Here is an 18,711-nt window from a genome sequence, read left to right on the forward strand (position 1 = left end):
TAAGGACTTTTCAGGCTTGAATCACCTGATTTTCCGAAAAAGTAAGATTGCCGTGCTTCGGAGGGCACGTTAATCTGTTGGTCTCAGCTATTAGCCGTAAAAAACACCACCATCAACCCGCATTGGAGCAGCGTGGTGGAGTATGCTCGATACCCCCTTCGGTTGATTGAGGGGAGGCCTGTGTCCAGCAGTGGGACGTATATAGGCTGTTTATGTGTATGTATGTATTAATGAGTCAACCAACCTCAGGCCACAATAAGCTTCCGCATCAATTGTCTTATTGTTTTATTTGCGGTCTCCACAATACATGAACCGCATAGTAAACACGACACGTAAAATCGCGCTTGCAATACAAATGCGAGCCCTTGTGTCTTCCAGAGGCTATTGTGGACATAGCTTAGTATCGGGAAGGCAAGCATTGCAGTCGTGCGTCGGCGCAAGACCAACAAACGGGTGCGTTTTCTGTGCGAATCTATTCACAATTCACAAATTACGATTGGCTATTTCGAAATTTCAAAATTGTTAATTCCAATTTCGAAACGGTCGATCGTAATTCAAAACGTTCGAATTATCAGTTGATATTCAGGTGAAATTTGAACTGAGAATCTATGTCGATCGCGAGTTCTAAATTTGATTTTGGTTTACCGTTGTAACAATAGGTGTGTCGCGAATTGATATTTGGAGTGAGTTTAAGGTCGAATACGATAAGAAATTGTGATAAAATGTTTATGTGCTAAAGTTTTTATCCTCGTTGTGTTAATGTGAAACCCTTATTATCATCGTAATCATAATCTTCGTAAAGTGTTAGTAATAGAACGTTTGAAAAAAAAAATTAATGGTACTGGTGATGTAATAATTAATAAATAAATAAATAAATTAAGCCGAACCTTGGAGACAAACAATAAGTATTTACAGCTTCACATGTCAATCAGTTCATATACAACAATGAGACAAAGTTCATAGGCCTTTCCAATTCATAGATTACTGCGTTATGTAAAAAAAGCGACCAAGAGCGAGTCGAATTCGCACAACTAGGGTTCTGTAGTTATACAACAGCGGCCAGTTAAAAGTTCGTAATAAAACATTTTTTTTTACCTATTCGATATTATTTATTTTTAATGTTATTGACAAATATTTTTAGTGAATTAATAACATGACATTTATTTATACTTCATTACTCGCATAGGAAGTCCAAGACATAGTAACAAAAGTGTATAATAGGTAACCTTATTGCTTATTGTAAATACACTGTTAAAATAATGCAAGAATTTTGCACATAGCTGGCGAGGAATGCCTGTGTACAATATACACCTCTGCCTTATCCTTTAGGGATACAGGCGTGGTGCTATGCAGTGTTCCGATAATTTTAAACTCAATAAGTATTTAGCAACTTTAACAGGAAGAATAGGGGTGTTGAAAATGCAAGGTTTGTTTGCATTGCGCACTTACTTTTGTATGCGCAAATGTCAAATTGCAATATTGCTTTCATAGATGAATTGCTTCGATGTGGCCATTTTAACCCCCCTGTGTGACAGAAGAATGCGAAAGGAATTAAAATAATAATAATAATCATGGGAATAAGGGTACCGTTGTGGTTTTTAAGTTACCTACGGGACCCTAAAAAGGTGTTTATTGTCTGTCTGTCTGCTTTATTATGATCGTGAGTCATTCTGTTGTTATGCTTTATACAGTTTCATTGACCTAAAGAATCATATGCAAATTCATATTGCACTCAATAATACAACCACAGACAATACTGAGAATGTATAACGGATTATTCATTCGTATTATAATTATGCGACCAAAAAAAGTGACGTCAAAAAAAAAGGTGTGAGTTTAAGTAGGCTTGGAGACCTTCCCCAAAAACTCTTTTTTGAACTTAAAATAAACATTAAAAATACACAATTATAAATAGTTAGAGCACAATTATAAATAATTTGATATCGCATGTACTTGTGATTTTATATGAAGTCATAACTCATTACTTCTAAACTAAACATTTTTTATTTTCTTCATTTTATACTGGCTATAATTTCTAGATTATTCTTTTATAATTTATTATATCTTGACCCAGTCAAATACTTTATTCCATAAATAAGTAATTAAATTATTTTTCACGTTCCATTTCGCTCGAAATGCGCATATTTTTATGATGTCCTTTTAATCTCTTTTATAAAATAACACATACTACAAATATAAACAATTAAATATTCTTAATCTTAACATTGCAAATTATTAAAACTAGACAGCTAAAACTAAAAACAAAAAGAAACAAAAGTATACGCAAGTAACTATAGGCTCAATTAAAAAATGTTCTTGTTTTTTCTTTATAAACTTCTTTTTATTTATTTATTTATTGTCATAGGTTTGACGTTTCGCGGAAAGTACTAGATTACTAGGTTGCCATCTACCCCCTTCACCCCACCCCGGGCTTTCCATACATATCATTCTTACCGTGTGCAGCGTATTGTGTAAGTGCGCTGTGCGAGCGAGACAGATAACACGAGCGCGCTCTTCCTTTCTCCGAGGAGGGAGAGGTTTACGGCTATTTAGACTAAAGTAGGATAAAATCGAGGAGCTCGGTGGCGCAGCGGTTAACGCGCATGATCTGCGATTGTTGAAGTAAAGCAACTTTCGCAAAGGCCGGTCATAGGATGAGTGACCACAAAAAAAAGTTTTCATCTCGAGCTCCTCCGTGCTTCGGAAGGCACGTTAAGTCGTTGGTCCCGGTTGCATTAGCAATCGTTAATAACCAACAATCCGCACTGGTTTAAGGCCCGCGTGATGGTTTAAGGCCCGTTCTCCCTATCCATCCATAGGGAAGGCCCGTGCTCCAGCAGCGGGGACGTTAATGGGCTGATGATGATGATGATGAGGATAAAATCGTAACATGATCCAAACATGAATTCGAAAACAATTTCAAAAATCATGTTAACAATTTAGGCTCTTGCTGGAATAGTACCTGCGACCTCACATAGTGAGACAAGCGTTTTTCCAACTGAGCTACCACGGCTCTATCACGGATCGATGCTTCTTCATTGAAAAATGAATTATGATTATGAAAATATTTTTGTCTTTACTTATAGTAACATGATTGGGTCGTGTACTAGTATCAAGATAAATTATGAAATTCTGATTATACTAAATAAAAACAGATCTAAAACTGCCGGAAAACATTTTTTTTTTCCTATTTAACTTATTTATAAATTTTAATCAAGAAAAACGTAATAATAATTCCGTTATTTTACCACGTACTACTATAACGTCACAAGCCACAGCGTACTTTTTCATACCAGTTCCATAGGAATTTCGTATTTTGACGTTTTGTTAAAAGTAACTCATTTGACTAATTGGAAACTAGACTATCAATGGTACATATAATATGTTTGCCTTGAACGGTATTCATCACTTGGCCGAACAATATGTGTGATATAATGCAACTGTAAAGCTAGCGTAACATTGCGATTGCGAATGCATAACCATTTTTTTTTCAATTACGTTGGATTACATGAGTTTACAATTACATTGAAGTGTTGGCATCATACTTTTTTTGTGATGATAATACCAAGCCACGTTCTTCAAAAAAAAATAACAAAAAATAATGGACCTGTATAACTTCAACGTGATAATTTTTACCTATTTTCTCATGGCTCGTGCTCATCATTATCCAAAAATATAATATTATAATGCCAGAATCATTATATAAAAATAAATGTTGATTCAAAGGATCAGATTTGTACGGGATTATGTTGTTACCTACGTTGTTACCTATATTGCTTCTCTTTTTTTTATCGCAATAAAAATGGTTGACAGATTTGTACTTGTTAGCAACAACATTTATACCCAAAAACAAAGACAAAAGATGCATAATATCGGAAATCTATTAAATTAGAAGGTTAAACGAAGGCAGCTATATAAAACGCCATCTAACATAAACATAACAACATACTCGTAAACAGCATATACAGGGTGTTAGTGACATCGTAACGAATACTGAGAGGGATGATTCAGACCATGATTCTGAGTTAATATCAAGTGGAATTTTCCGTCGCAAAATTCATGTTATTTTTTTTAGTTTTTTTTAAATTATTTTCAATTCTATACTTTTGCGATGGAAAATCCCACTTGATATTAACTCAGCATAATCAGCTGAATCATCCCTCTCAGTATTCGTTACGATGTCACTTACACCCCATACAAGTACATACAGTAGCCATACAAGTAGGTATGGGTGTTAGTGACTCTGTAACGAATACTGAAGGGGATGATTCGGATCATGATTCTGAGTCGATATCAAGTGGAATTTCCTGTCGGTGAAGTCATGAAAATTTTAGAGCTTATTTTAATTATTTTCCGTTCCATACTTTTGCGACGGAAAATTCCACTTGATATCAACTCAGAATTATGGCCTGAATCATCCCTCAAAGTTTTCGTTACGATGTCACTAACACCCTGTATACGTCCCACTGCTGGGCACAGGTCTCCCCTCAATTAACCGGAGGGGGTATGGAGCATACTCCACCACGCTGCTCCATTGCGGGTTGGTGGAAGCGCCATCTATATTTTTAAAAGGGAACGTTCCCTCATAGTATTATCATGTCTATCTTAAGAATCTATACTAAGTATGGAAGTTGTCTTCTGATAATTCTCAGCAGCTCAGGTCACAGGAATTCCTCAAGGTAATTTTTCTAAGTAAGCATATCCGATCCTTGGCCGTCACTTACCAACAGGTAAGATTGTGGTCAAATGCTTGCCTGCCTCCCATAAAAAAAAACACAAAAATAATAATATACCATAGATTAAAATAAAAGAAACAAAAATAAATCCGGGCTAGGATTAAAAACTGTCTTATTTGCCACAAGGAAAATCAAGAGTTATTTAAATTCACAGTCAAAGAACTCAACCGCGAATATACCTACGCATAAATAAGTACCTCAGTTCACAGAATTGAAATTAATCTACATTTTGCATTCAACTGTTGACTCCACATTGTCGTGTCAACATGACAATAATAACATCAACCGTGTTAACATTTCAAACGAATAAGATTAAACAGCCTCCGTAATCTAGTGGTTAGAGCGGTGGGCTCACGACCTGGAGGTCCGGGTTCGATTCCCGATGGGGACACTGTCGAAATCACTTTGTGAGACTGTCCTTTGTTTGGTAAGGATATTGCAGGCTTGAATCACCTGATTGACAATGCTAAGCCGTTGGTCTCGGGCTACTAGCCCAAACACCTCCACCAACCCGCAGTGGAGCAGCGTGGTGGAGTATGCTCCATACATCCTCCGGGTGATTGAGATGAAGCCTGCGCCCAGCAGTGGGACGTGTATAGGCTGTTTATAGTATGTTATGGAATATTTAAACGTTTCGAGAAAGGGTACGTAGTACCCTGCCCTTGCGCTTCGCTTTGCTCGTCTTGGCGGAAGCACTCGCGTGCCCCCAGAAAGTAAATGCAAGTCAAAATTAATAAAAAGGTTACTATAGTAACATAATTACTATACATCAATGTTAAAAAGTTTCAAATATAATATAACACGGCATCACGCCTGTATTCCCAAAGGGGTAGGCAGAGTCGTATTGTATATACACCTACTTTTCGCCAGTTAAGTTTAAGTCCCATGTAATAGGGGACAGAAATAAAGTAAAGTAAATTAGTCACATTCATAACAGTCGAGTTCAGTGGTTAAGAGCCTGAACCGGGATTCAAACCCGTGATCCTACGGTATAAGTCACGCATTCTCAGTACAGGGCTATCACTCATTTATTCGTATGGGGGTGAACAGAGCGAAAAGTTGTCACAGTCGCACTATAACAGATGATAAAAGATTTTTTAAACATAAAAATATCTTCTCGCTTAAGTCTATATCGCGGTAGATAAATAATGTAAGTACAGTTGCAGAGTAATAATAATGTATATTATAAATGTAACTTTCGCAAAAAGAGAAGCTTAACAAGTACAACATTTATTTTGATTGGAATCTTAAGAAAGTAAACCCGCAGAATTTTAAAAATTTACATTTACCGTTTACTTTGCATTAAATGAAATATCGACTGCATTATAATAAAAAATCGATAAAATTCCAGAATTAAATTCGAATATTTAAAACTGGAACGTTTTTCCACCGTTATTTTTAACAGTTATTTGTCCCTTTGTAATGGGGCCAGCTGGGTAAGGGTTTATGCACGCGGCAAAGTCATTTGTTAGTAGATCTGCCATTCATTTACTAACGCCTGTAATCCCTAATGGGGTGAGCAGTGAGTAGAGCCACAGTAATCAGAAGACTACGAAGTTCTAAGATATAATATTATGATAAACTGGTCGGTGATTGATGACAGGTGATAAACCCATTGCCGTATATTATATCTACAGCCTAATGCTCTGTCACACTCTGTCTGTTATACTCTGTCACAGCGGTACATTTTACAGGTCCGTAAAAACGGACCTGTGACTTTTACAGGTCCATTTTTATTGTGACAGGTCCGTTTCTATCGGAAGATCGCTCTGTGTGTTTTTACGACACGCCCAAGAAGACAGGCAGCTGACAGCGTTCTATTTTATTTGTTCGGTCCCAGTCTTTAGAACCAAATAATATATAAAGTAGCCTCAAAATAATTGAATAAGCTTTCTAAATTGACCCTATCGGAAGCCTGTTTAAGGATAGTGGTTTGAAGATGGCCTAAATACAATCATTATTTAAAAGATTGTATGCCAAGGTGGTAAGGATTATGTTATGGTATCTGAGTACGTTTAAACATGCAATGACCCAAATTATGTTGATGTTTACGATGTGTACTGTTTGTTTGTTTAACGATTTGTATGCGCAAACAAAATTTCGTCTCTTTATAAACAAAAGAACGCAAGTAAGCGTTCTTATTTTAAATGTCGCTGGTTTAAGGATTTTCAAAATTTTTCAGAACAGAAATTACTGAGTATTTTAACTTTGGAATCACAATAATATCAATGAAAACTTAATAGGCATGTAAAAAAACATATTGGTTTTTTTGGAAATAGTAGTGATTGCACATTGTTAATACGAATATACCTAGAATAAAAATAAACTTTCTTTACATGTCGGTCGACTGCATAACATCACTATTTTTAAGGGGGAAATATGTAATAGGTAATAAAGGCCGATTTTACAATAAGATTCCCATTGACATTGTGAATTTACCTTTGAACAAATTTAAGACAGTAATTAAACAGAAACTATGTAAAAAGGTTAGGTTAGGTTATTTATTATAAGGTTAGTCTTTTTCTTCTATCGTGTGGGTTGTAAAGTGGATTACCAACCTCATTAACCCTGGTGTCAGGGTTACTATTGAGCCGCCAAAGGCCCCTGACATGACTCATGTAACGACTACGTACTTACATCAGTAAATAGTAACCGGGACCAACGGCTTAACGTGCCTTCCGAAGCACGGATCGTCTTACTTTCGTAGTAGGTACTTCTGGGTTTGTCGAATAACTTTGTAAAAGCTAATTTTATAAAGCTACACACTGATCGATCACTCTTAGGTACCTACGTCGGTCTGCAATGTTATCGACCTTGTCTAATCTGTAGCATAGAGTAAAGAGTAATAATCGAGCCGATTCCTGTACACACGTAGGTTATACCTGTCATTTTCTTATCCGCTGAAAAAGAAAGGGACGGGTAATAGACAGGCATAAACACGTCAATTTGACCATGACTTTTTGGAGGTGGAGGCCTGGAGTCCTAAAACACAGGGTATCCTAGTTTAGGCTCCAGCCTCTACAAATATTGTATTTTTGTATGTATTTATGTATCCATGTGTTTTATTATTTGTAGAGGAAATAAAGATTTTACTTACTTACTTACACAGAAATCTAAAAAATACACATACATACATACATACATAAACTCACGCCCGTAATCCCTAATGGGGTGGGCAGAGCCACAAGTAATCAAAGACAACTTGCAGCCACTGTTGATACGAAGTCCAAAGATGGATATGATTAACCTTATGGTGATAAGGGATCAGCCTATCGCCCATAACTTTAGTCCATCATGTTAGAGGACGTAATCCCTCTGTCGGTTTTTACGACATGCCCGGGAAGAGAAGCAGCTGAACGTAAAATACATCGGACAGAATTAAGTTGAGAGAACACGTCAAACGGGTTGCAAAGCAGCGAGATATCTATTTCATTCGCCCGGGTTCTACACTCTCTGTCCTTATCGAAAATGTCTCGTTTCTTTTTTAGACGACGTATGGGTTCTGGAACAGTTAGTTGCCCCGCAAGCTAATTTGGGTGCATTAGGCAGGTATAACTGCGGATGAGAGCCTTCAGCGCTCCCCATTTCTCCGGCTAAGTAGTTAATGCCATCTGCGCAAATCTACAATAAGTAGAAAAAAAACCAGGTATAACTTAAAATGAAATTAGATGGCATCCGGTAGAACGGTAACTCTGTGCCCCGCACTAATTCTTAATAGTGCGTCGAGATCCCCTTTGGGTTTTAGTCTTAAAATGCCATAAGCCGCTTAGGAGTAATGTTGCATTTGCATTGACACGGAGCTGTGCGGAGATGAGCGGAGATGTGCAGGAATCCACCAATCACCGTGAGGGACACAGTGCCAGAGCGTCTTCATTTTTCGCTCTCTCGAACGCTGTGATTGGTCAAATCCGCACATCTCCGCTCTTCTTCGCTCATCTTCGCGTCAGTGGAAACCCGGCCTAAGGTGAAGAGCACGCAGACTGTGTTTAGCTCGCATTTAGGCATAAGGCAGCTTACGGTAAGAATGAGATTCTTGTATGGAGTGTCCTATGTGTGTCTGTCTCTACATCCCTATTACTCTGTACAGAAAACTTTTTTATCGAATCATTTTGGGTTGTTACCTATAATGTTTTTGTGGAATATCGTGTTACAGTATAAAATGTGTCGTAAGTGATTGATACGTAGACCCATGTACCTAGTACACAAACCACCGCCACTAAAGTAAAATGAATTTGAAATACTTAATTAAAACACACATAATAACGGGTTCGTAGCGCGTTTAAATCAGTATAAAATATCCAATGGGGTAATCGGGAGTCTCATATTTCCCTGATTTAAACGCGGTGAGAAATAATGATAATAACTGCGTAAAAACAATGAATTTGAAATATTTTAAACAGAGGAAAATCCGGTAACTGATCTACACGAGCTCATTCCACAATTTCCCCCTTCTATCTTCAAACTTCCAGACCAGACCAGTACAGCCGGGTTCCATCCCTATTTGGTGGATATCCCACTATTCGCACCAAAGCGCTTCGCATCGTCCTTCATTATGCGCACTGCTAGGGAGTGGAACCCTCTGCCGTCTTATTCATTTCCGAATGCATATAAGCCGGGTGCTTGCAAGGCCAGAGTGAACAGGCACCTTCTGAGCTAGCTCGCTCTATCTTCTCCTTCGTCGTTCCCTCACTGCTGAGGATCGCGACCACAGGTTATAGTTTTCCACTCGGTACGGCTATATGCTGCGTGGACTGCCGCCCATCTTCCATCCATCTTAGGCCGCGTCAATCCCTTCGGGCAAGTTTGGGGTTAAGAGCAAACCCATCAAAAGTAAAAAAAAAAACTGTGACAAGGGAGTATTTCATATAGCGGTTAATAAGAGATGCTCAGATGGTTCGGACATGTCTCGAGAGAGAATGAAAGTAGATTTACAAACAAGATTTATGATGCGGGTGCTTGGAAGAGGCTGCGGCACGCTGAGAGGTGAGGATATGGTATCCCGACGTGCCGGCAGAGTGGGGGAATGATTGGTGATGACGATGATAAAGTAGAAGCAATAGCAATCAGGGATATATACAGTTTATTAAAGAGCACTTCACAAACTTAGTAACATAGTCACAAACATAATAGTTCACAATATACACATTTCATAAAAGAATCAGGACTTAGGAATTAGAGGGCACGGCCCTAAACGGTATAATACACTTGTTGTTTTTATGAAGGTCGGGGATTCAGTGAGTCAAAAGTGAGTAGAATGAAAGGAAATGCGAATGGAATGGAATGAGAATTTCGTAATTTAAAATGGTGATGGTCCGAACAAAAGGCCAGTATGTGCAGAGTCTGTACTCTGCTACAAGGCTGTCCTAAGCGTACATACTGCGATCAAATTCAGGACGTGACAAAGAAAGACCTGGTCAAACGTACTCTAAACTGGTGACCATGCTTGAAGTCTTTGATGAGAGTGGAAGAAGTAAAAGTGGTGTGTCAGGATCGTAGTAAGTGGAATTCCGTGGTATCTGCCTACCCCAATAGGAAATAGGCGTGATCTAATGTATGTGTTTACGTTATATTAAAACTAGGTCAGGTAGGTTAGTTCGTCATATTTTTGTTTGTTGTTTTTTATTTAAGTACTAATAAAAAATATGTATATTAAAATACAGCAATGCCGCCCAGTTAAAAGTAAATCCCAAAAAATAAAAGGCAATATTTGACGTAAGCAAATTCCCAAATCAAAGTAAATCGAAAAGTAAATTGAAAATTGAATGCAAATTTACCTGGTTATTTTAAGCCCAGTACACTTTTTTGTCGGTACCGTGAGGTACCGGAGAGCCTTCAGCGCTCCCCATTTGTCCGGCCAAGTAGTTAATGCCATCTGCGTGTAAGTCACGTCTAAAAAAAAAGGTTCCATGAGGAAAGGGGCCGGAGACTCGGAGTTTGAAGCTGATTATTTTGTTTCTTTCTTTAAATTGATTTGATTTAAAAGCAAATGTTTTTCTCTTGACACCGTTCATCTCACCCCTCTTAAAGAGGTTAAGAAAGTCGACGGTTTCACAAGCTTACTCGGTGCATATAGACTTCATTAATACAGGGTGTTAGTGGCATTATAACGAAAACATTGAGGCATAATTCAGACCATGATTCTGAGTTGATATCAAGTGAAATTTTCCGCCGCAAAAGTATGGAACTGAAAATAATTAAAAAAAAAAACCCAAAGAAATTCATGAATTTGGTGTTAGTGGCATCATAACGAAAACTTTGAGGTATTCAATACTCAGTGATACTGAGGGAATGCTGAGTACTGAGTATTGAATACTCAGTATTCCCTCAGTGTCACTAATGCCGTATATAGGTAACTCTCCGCTCCGCACCAATTCGTACCGGGCGCTAACCTTACCAGTCTTACTTTAGTCTTAGGCCAGGCGTGCACTACGAGTTTTTCGCCGCGCGGCAGAAAAAAGCACCGGTATAATGTCGCACTGTAATTCTGTACCAAAACAGTTTTAAATTGTATTGCGCGCTGAAGAAATAGATAATCGATTTGGATATATTTGGTTGAATATAATGAATATGAGGAGCGCGAAAATAAAACGGCGTCGTTCTTGCTACTCCATTTTGTTTCTATTGTTTTATGATAAAATATGTTGCCAGCTAGCTAAATTGTTACATCCCGTTTTCGCTAGATGGCGCTTGTCTGTGACACGCGCACTTGACGGCAGAGCCGCCGCAGCGGCGCAGTATTACAGTGCGACATTATGACGCTGCTCTTTTCTGTCGCGTGGCGAAAAACTCGTAGTGCGCGCCCGGCCTTAAAATGGTCGTAAGCCGCTAAGGAGTAAAGGGGAGAGGGTTAAGAACTACGTCTTCTGTCTCGCTCGCACTTGCGTGTTAGACAGCACGCTTTAAGAATGAGATTATTGTATAGAGTGTCTGGGTGTGCTTTCGGTACCCCCTCTATGTGCAACGGACTTCGAAACGATAAAGGAAAACAAACCAAATAGATATTTTAATTATGATGGTATCTACAGGTTCCACTACATTCGCAAAACGGCAAAACGGAGCAACGAATTGACGTGATTTTTGAAGTGGAGATAGTTGAAGTGATGGAGAGTGACATAGGATATTTTTTGTCTCTTTCTAACCCCTCGCTTCCCTAAAATGGGGGGTGGAAGTTTGTATGGAGCATTCCGCAATTTTCAAGGTAGAAAACTAAAAATTGGTATGAGGACTATTTGTGACTTACAAAAAAAATGTGCATCATTTTTTGTTTTGGAAATCTGCCCCCCTGGCCTCTTTGGGGGGTGAAATTTTATATTATGGAACTTTTCGCAGTTTTCAAGGTAGGAAGCTAAAAATTGGTACATAAGGAAAGGAGAACCGTATTTGTTACCCCGAATTTAACGCGAGCGAAGCCGCGGGCAAAAGCTAGTAGTTTATAGCTTTCGAAAATGCACATATTGGCTCACCATAATTTAAATAAATACGACTATATCCTAGTCAATATAACTTCACAAACAATAGATCGGTTTCTGGGCACACTACGGGTACTCCTTCTAAAAATCTTACTCTTACCGTAAGGGAGAAAGAGACAGCCACTTCACGCGCGCTCTCTCTTAGTCCTTAGCGGCTTACGGCCAGAGGGGGAAGGTAATCGTAGATCGGCGCCCGATACCAATTGGTGCGGGGAGGAGAGTTACCGTTCTATACGTAGTATGATTCTCTATTTTATGCCAGGGGCGTTCCAGTTTGGACATGTTTTTTAATGCACGCGTTACACAGAAATTCATGCATTATGATACGCAGTCCATGATAATAAGCCGCAAAGCCACAAGTAATCAAAATTACCTTGTAGCCGTTGATGCGAAGTCCTAAAATGGATGTGATGGCCTATCGCTCACAACAATGTTCATGACAGAAAGTCCTTTGTCGAATTACATGCCCAGGAAAATAAGCTGCTCAACGTATTTTGTTTTTTTTATTCGCTCCCACTCCAGCGTAGAAGCTATAATTTTAATATCAGGCCATGAAGTGTGCGCAAAAAAGTGTTTGTCATGTTATCAGGATTGGTAAGGACGCAAATAGGTAATGGTTACCTTATTTGTCATGTTATCACGATTGGTAAGGTCTCAAACAGGTAATAGTGACCTTACTTGTCATGTTATCAGGATTGGTAAGGTCGCAAACAGACGATGGTTACCTTATTTGTCATGTTATCAGGATTGGTAAGATCGCAAACAGATTATGGTTACCTTATTTGTCATGTTATCAGGATTGGTAAGGTCGCAAACAGGTAATAGTGACCTTACTTGTCATGTTATCAGGATTGGTAAGGTCGCAAACAGGTGATTGTTACCTTATTTGTCATGTTATCAGGATTGGTAAGGTCGCAAACAGGTAATAGTGACCTTACTTGTTATGTTATTAGGATTGGTAAGATCACAAACAAGTGATGTTTGCTTATTTAATCGCAAATAACGGATGTTGATGCAAGACAGCACAAATAAATCAAAACCAGAATTACTGCGCCGTTACTTAGACTACAATTTGCTAAAACATTAATGTCTAAAGGTTACCCATTCAAAGGTATCGTGCTACGTCATACATAAGTTCATAATCTGTTTAACTACAATACAATATAGACTTTAACTTAATTATGTTGGGTGTATATTTGGTTATGCCACTCTGACAATAAATTAAGGGTTATTGTTTAATGGTTGAAACGAAGAAGAGCTATTTATGGCGTGTTAAAGTTTAGGTGGGTATAGAGGTAATGATTTGCTTAGTATTTATGTTTTGTTAGTAGGTTAATGTTTGCAGCTGTGGTAGTAACGAACAACGTTTGTCTCTCGCTGTGAACACGCAGGTTTGAATCCAGCAAGCGCCCAAACCAATGATTTTCGAAACTATTTTCGAACTCATCTTTGTATCATAAATGATTATCACGCGATGAAAAACATCATAACGAAACCCACTTTCCCGAGAATGCGTTTCAATTACAACCATGTTATGTTACAGTTTGTTATTGGTGCGACGGTGGTAGCGCCACCATAATGTCTTAAGTGGGTGAATATCAAAATGTGCCAAGTTTGGTGGCGGACTTTCATATTATTTTTTCGTGAAAAACAAGTGAAATACGACAAGAGTAAAATATTTACTTAGTATCAGTATGTAAAAACAAAATATGTTCGACGACAAGCTAGGATCGCCATATAAATTTTTAACCCAGTAAGGTGTTAATTAAAAAAAAACCAGTCAGAAAACTCTGAACTGATGGAGGTCCTGTGGACATGCCATATTATACATACTGGGTGTTAGTGACACCGTAACGAAAACTGAGGGATGATTCAGACCATGATTCTGAGTTGATATCAAGTGGAATTTCTCCATCGCAAAATTCCGGCCAAGTAGTTAATGCCATCTGCGGCAAATCTACAATAAGTCACGTCAAAAAAAAAAAAAAATCCATCGCAAAATTGACGTCGAAAACTGAAAATAATTTAAAACAAAACACTAATATTTTAATGAATTTTCCGACAGGAAATTCCACTTGTTATCAACTCAGAATCATGGTCTGTTTTTTTATTTATTTATTTTATTAAATCTTAATACTAAAAATACAAATATCAATGCCCTGCAAAACTGTTTAAACAGTTTGTCTGCAGGAAAAGAGTCTCTACTAATAATATGAACTTATATCTAATAGTCAATTAATAACATACAATAAGTTAGCTAGGACACGAGTCTAGAAGGTGTTGTTTAAGTAATTTTTTATATTTACTTTTATTTGGTTCTAGACGGATGTTCTCAGGCAAACTATTAAGCAAATAGGGAAGTCTCTTTTTTAGAGTTCTATCGCCATAGTAATTATTAACTCTAGGGACTTCGAATTTGCCCGCGCACACCGACCTCGTGCCATAGCTATGGCTTGCTAAAGATAGTTGGTCATGCTCTTGATTGCCATGGTGGTTAATAGCCAAAAGGTATTTATGTTTTAAATGTACGGGAAGAATTTTACAAATTTTGAATAATAAAGGTTAATAAATTTAGCTAAGATAGGACTGACTTTATCTGCAATTAGTTTTAGATCGGACATGCGTATGAGGTCGCTGCCGGGGGCTTTGTTTATATCCATTTTACTAATAATACGCTTGACATCTTTACTGTTTACCGGTTGCCACCTCATACTCACATCCGATATATTTACGTAATTATTTCTATCTAACCATCGGTCATTACAAGTATGTTTTATTTGTTCGATTTCATTAGAAAAGTTAAATGCAAATTTATTACATATATCCTTAGTAGTGCCTTGTTTTTCCATATTTAATAGTACTAAATTATCTAATGACTGTTTTTTATCGCCTAATAGACTAAGAATCTTATCCCAAATTTTTTTAATATTATTGTTGCAATCCAATATATTTTGTTTATCATGATCATTATTACATTTAAATATAGCTTTACTACACCTATTTCTATACCTAGTATAAGTCAGTCTCTTTAGCATATTCTTTGGATCATTACACCATATACAAAATAACCTATCTCTTTCTAAAATCATTTCCTTTAAGTTATCGTTTATCCAGCTTTTATTATTTCTATAGCTACTATTACTCGATATAATTTGAATCTTATAACAATCATTATATATACCAATGAACAAATTATGGAACGCTCTATACAACTCATTAGGACATTCTATTTTCAATAAGTCTTCAAAATTCGTTTCTAATAATTTTTCCCTCACTAAACGATTATCAAGGACGCGCCGTTGAGTTGTTTCCCGCGCGAACGCAGGTGCGGGCCGCGGCCGCGGCGGCGCGCGTCCGCCCGCGCCGCCACCCCCACCAGCGCTCGCGCTCGCTGTCGCTTCGGTGACCGCGTGACCTTTGGGTAGATCGTGTTTCCATTGGATAGATACAGAAACGTAGAAGTGGTCAGAAACTTTATGTCTTATTACCGCGGAATTAATTAACGACATTGGTGCTCTTACATAGATATGGTCTAAACACGATTCCACAATATTACCCTTTTATCTTCTTGTTATCTCCCAAAGTTTTCGTTACGGTGTCACTAACACCCATACAACCCGCTAAGGATACCTGTACGTAATTGTACAAAAAAAAACACGAATTATGCGACGGAAAATTCCACTTCGTATTAACTAAGTATTGTGATTTGAAATATCAGAAATCAGAATCATTTATTCAACGTAATTATCATGGATAGGTCAATGTAACATTTTTGATTTTACGTCATTTCGCAAGGTGTTATGGCTGAGGAGAAGAAATGACAAGAAATTGCAACAGCAACACATCTTTTAAAAACCAATGAGGGTTAAATATACATTACAAGTTTTTAATAACTAGAGGAACACATTAAATACCAGACATTTATATCATTTAGGTAGTCATTAATCTTATAATTAGCTTTTTTACATATAGTAAGCTTCACGTGAGCTTTAAATTTATTTTCTGACAAATCCCCCTCAGTGTTCGGTACGGTGTCCCTAATACCCTGGTATATCGGTCAGGAATTGAATTTTATGTCCTGAAATCTAGAATAGGTTTCGTATTTTTCACCTCTGCGCTGGAGCTTGTAATTTTTTAACCTTATTTTCTACCCGTATCGGTATTTCGGTATTTTTCAGCTAGCCGCTGTGCAACATGGGGTGCAAACAGATAGGGTTGCCTCCACTGTATTGCATTGGTCTGGTATCGTATTATCGTGCAACCCATACAGGGTGTTAGTGACATCGTACTGAAAACTTTGATAGGTGATCAAGTGGAATTTTTCAACGCAAAAGTATAGAACGGAAATGAATTTTAAAAAACACTAAAATTTTCATGAATTCCGACAGGAAATTCCACTTGTTGTCAACTCAGAATCATGGTCTGAATCAACCCCCTCAGTATTCGTTACGGCCACTAACACCCAATATATGTACTTATATGGCTACCCGTAATAATTTTAAAACACACTTATATTTTTATGAGTACCTACGGTGTCACTAACACCCGCACGTACCCTGCTACCTGTACGTACTTGTGCGGGGTGAGTGACATCGTAACTAATACTGAGGGTGATGATTCTACTCATTATTCTGAGTTAATTTCAAATGAAATACTCCATCGCAAAAGTATATAATCGAAAATAATTTTAAAAAAATCATAAAAATCAGGAATTTTGCGACGGATAATTGCGCTTGTTATTTACTCAGAATTACGGTCTGAATCATCCCCCTCAGTATAAGATACGATGCCAGTAACACATTGTATATTATTTAAGTTTTACGTAGGTAAAAATAATAATATCAGAAAAATACTCGTGCAAACTAAAATACTTAGTACTTTATGTCTACGTTTAGTACAATTAAGTAAAAAAGTAGGTACTAAGTAAAAAAATGTGAATAATACGGAAACTTATTACTTTAAAAATCCATTTAAAATTCTATCTATAACTTTACTTTTATATACAAACAAACCTACATTCATGGCCATAACTCTAAATGGGATGGGTAGAACCACATGTAACCAAAATATACTGCAGCCACTTTTGTTCTAATGTTCTACGATGGATCACGAACCCTTAATTCTTAAATTAATTAATTAGATAATTATTTGAAGAGGTGATAACCCTAAAGACGTTGGAATAATCTAGTTTTAATTTTCCACCCTGGATATCGCAACGGGATACAAAATTAAACATGCATCGCTTCACCCTGTTAAGAGGTTATTTTTTTAGATTTTTTAATGTATGTGTTTTGTATATATGTCGTGACCAGCTCGTACAATTGATCATATCATGAAGTGTTCGCCCATGAAAAAGCCAACTTAAGTTGACCATACCGTTAAAACGTCAACGTTTAATTATATTTCAATCAACGTTTGGCCATATCGTTAATGTAGGCGGTGTCCATGTTATGTGGTGTAATAAAAATGCGAATAGTCGATTCATTTCTTAGGTTCAAAATTATTCACCTAATCGATACTATCGATATGGAAAATTGTACAATTACATTGATTAATCGATTATAATATCAATCAAGCAGCAGCAGCAGCGTGGAGCAGCTTGGTGGAGTATGCTCCATACCCCCTCCGGTTGATTGAGGGGTGGCCTGTGCCCAGCAGTGGGACGTATATAGGCAGTTTATGTTATGTTAATATCAATCAAGTTTTTTATTATAATCGACACAAGCGCTACTATCGGTGGATAATGTTACTAATTTTACGATATTATTGCCAACGTTTGGCCATATCATGAAGTAATCATGCATTTAGTCGCTCATGTCGTTAAACGTTTTGTGTTCATTGATCTGGCCAAATTACATCATGATGTGGCCAACCAGTGGCATTCCATTTTGTGAAATATGACCATTTTATAAAATGATCGAGCACATCATGAAATGATCAATCTAAGATCTGGCCACGACCTATACACCCACTTGCCGGCATTGTTTAAATCCCATTTAGGGGATGAGTCTATGAGTCTTGCTCTAAACCGGTCACAAATTCTGGAAACCACGTGATACTAGTTGGGTCGTTTACTAGGTCCAAGATAAAATATGAAATTCTGGTTACTAAATAAAGATACATCTAAAACTAACGAAAAACATTTTCTTTTTCCTATTTACTTAAGTTATTTATGAATTTTAAACAAGAAAAACGTAATACATATATGTCCGACATTTTATCACATTTTCCATGGCGTCACATTGTGCTTTTTCATACAAATTCCATAGTAATTTCGTGTTTTGACGTTTAGTAAAAAGTATCTGATTTGACTAGTTACTTTTTGAGCGCTGATGTTCAATCTACGGTAGTAGTAAATCTATGAGTAAATTAAATGCCTGAGGCAGAAAACCAACTCTTTTTCAAAGAGCCACGAATATGCGTTGCACTTGAAAACATTTGTGTCCATGGTCGTGAACCTTACCTTGCACCTTGGGCTCATTCGACCTCATTTCACCCAGAGCAAT

General features: G+C 37.4%; 1 protein-coding gene across 1 annotated transcript in view; it reads left to right on the forward strand.

Moving 5' to 3' along the window:
• The first annotated feature begins 319 nt into the window (after positions 1 to 319).
• Positions 320 to 18,711, forward strand: part of LOC126380319 (chitinase A-like) — a 28,966-nt gene continuing 10,574 nt past the window's right edge. The window contains exon 1 of the mRNA XM_050029651.1: positions 320 to 453. The gene's annotated coding sequence lies outside the window, so the exon portion shown is untranslated. The remainder of the gene's footprint in view (positions 454 to 18,711) is intronic.

This window comes from Pectinophora gossypiella, chromosome Z, assembly GCF_024362695.1.
Source record: "Pectinophora gossypiella chromosome Z, ilPecGoss1.1, whole genome shotgun sequence".
Taxonomy (NCBI): Eukaryota; Metazoa; Arthropoda; class Insecta; order Lepidoptera; family Gelechiidae; genus Pectinophora; species Pectinophora gossypiella.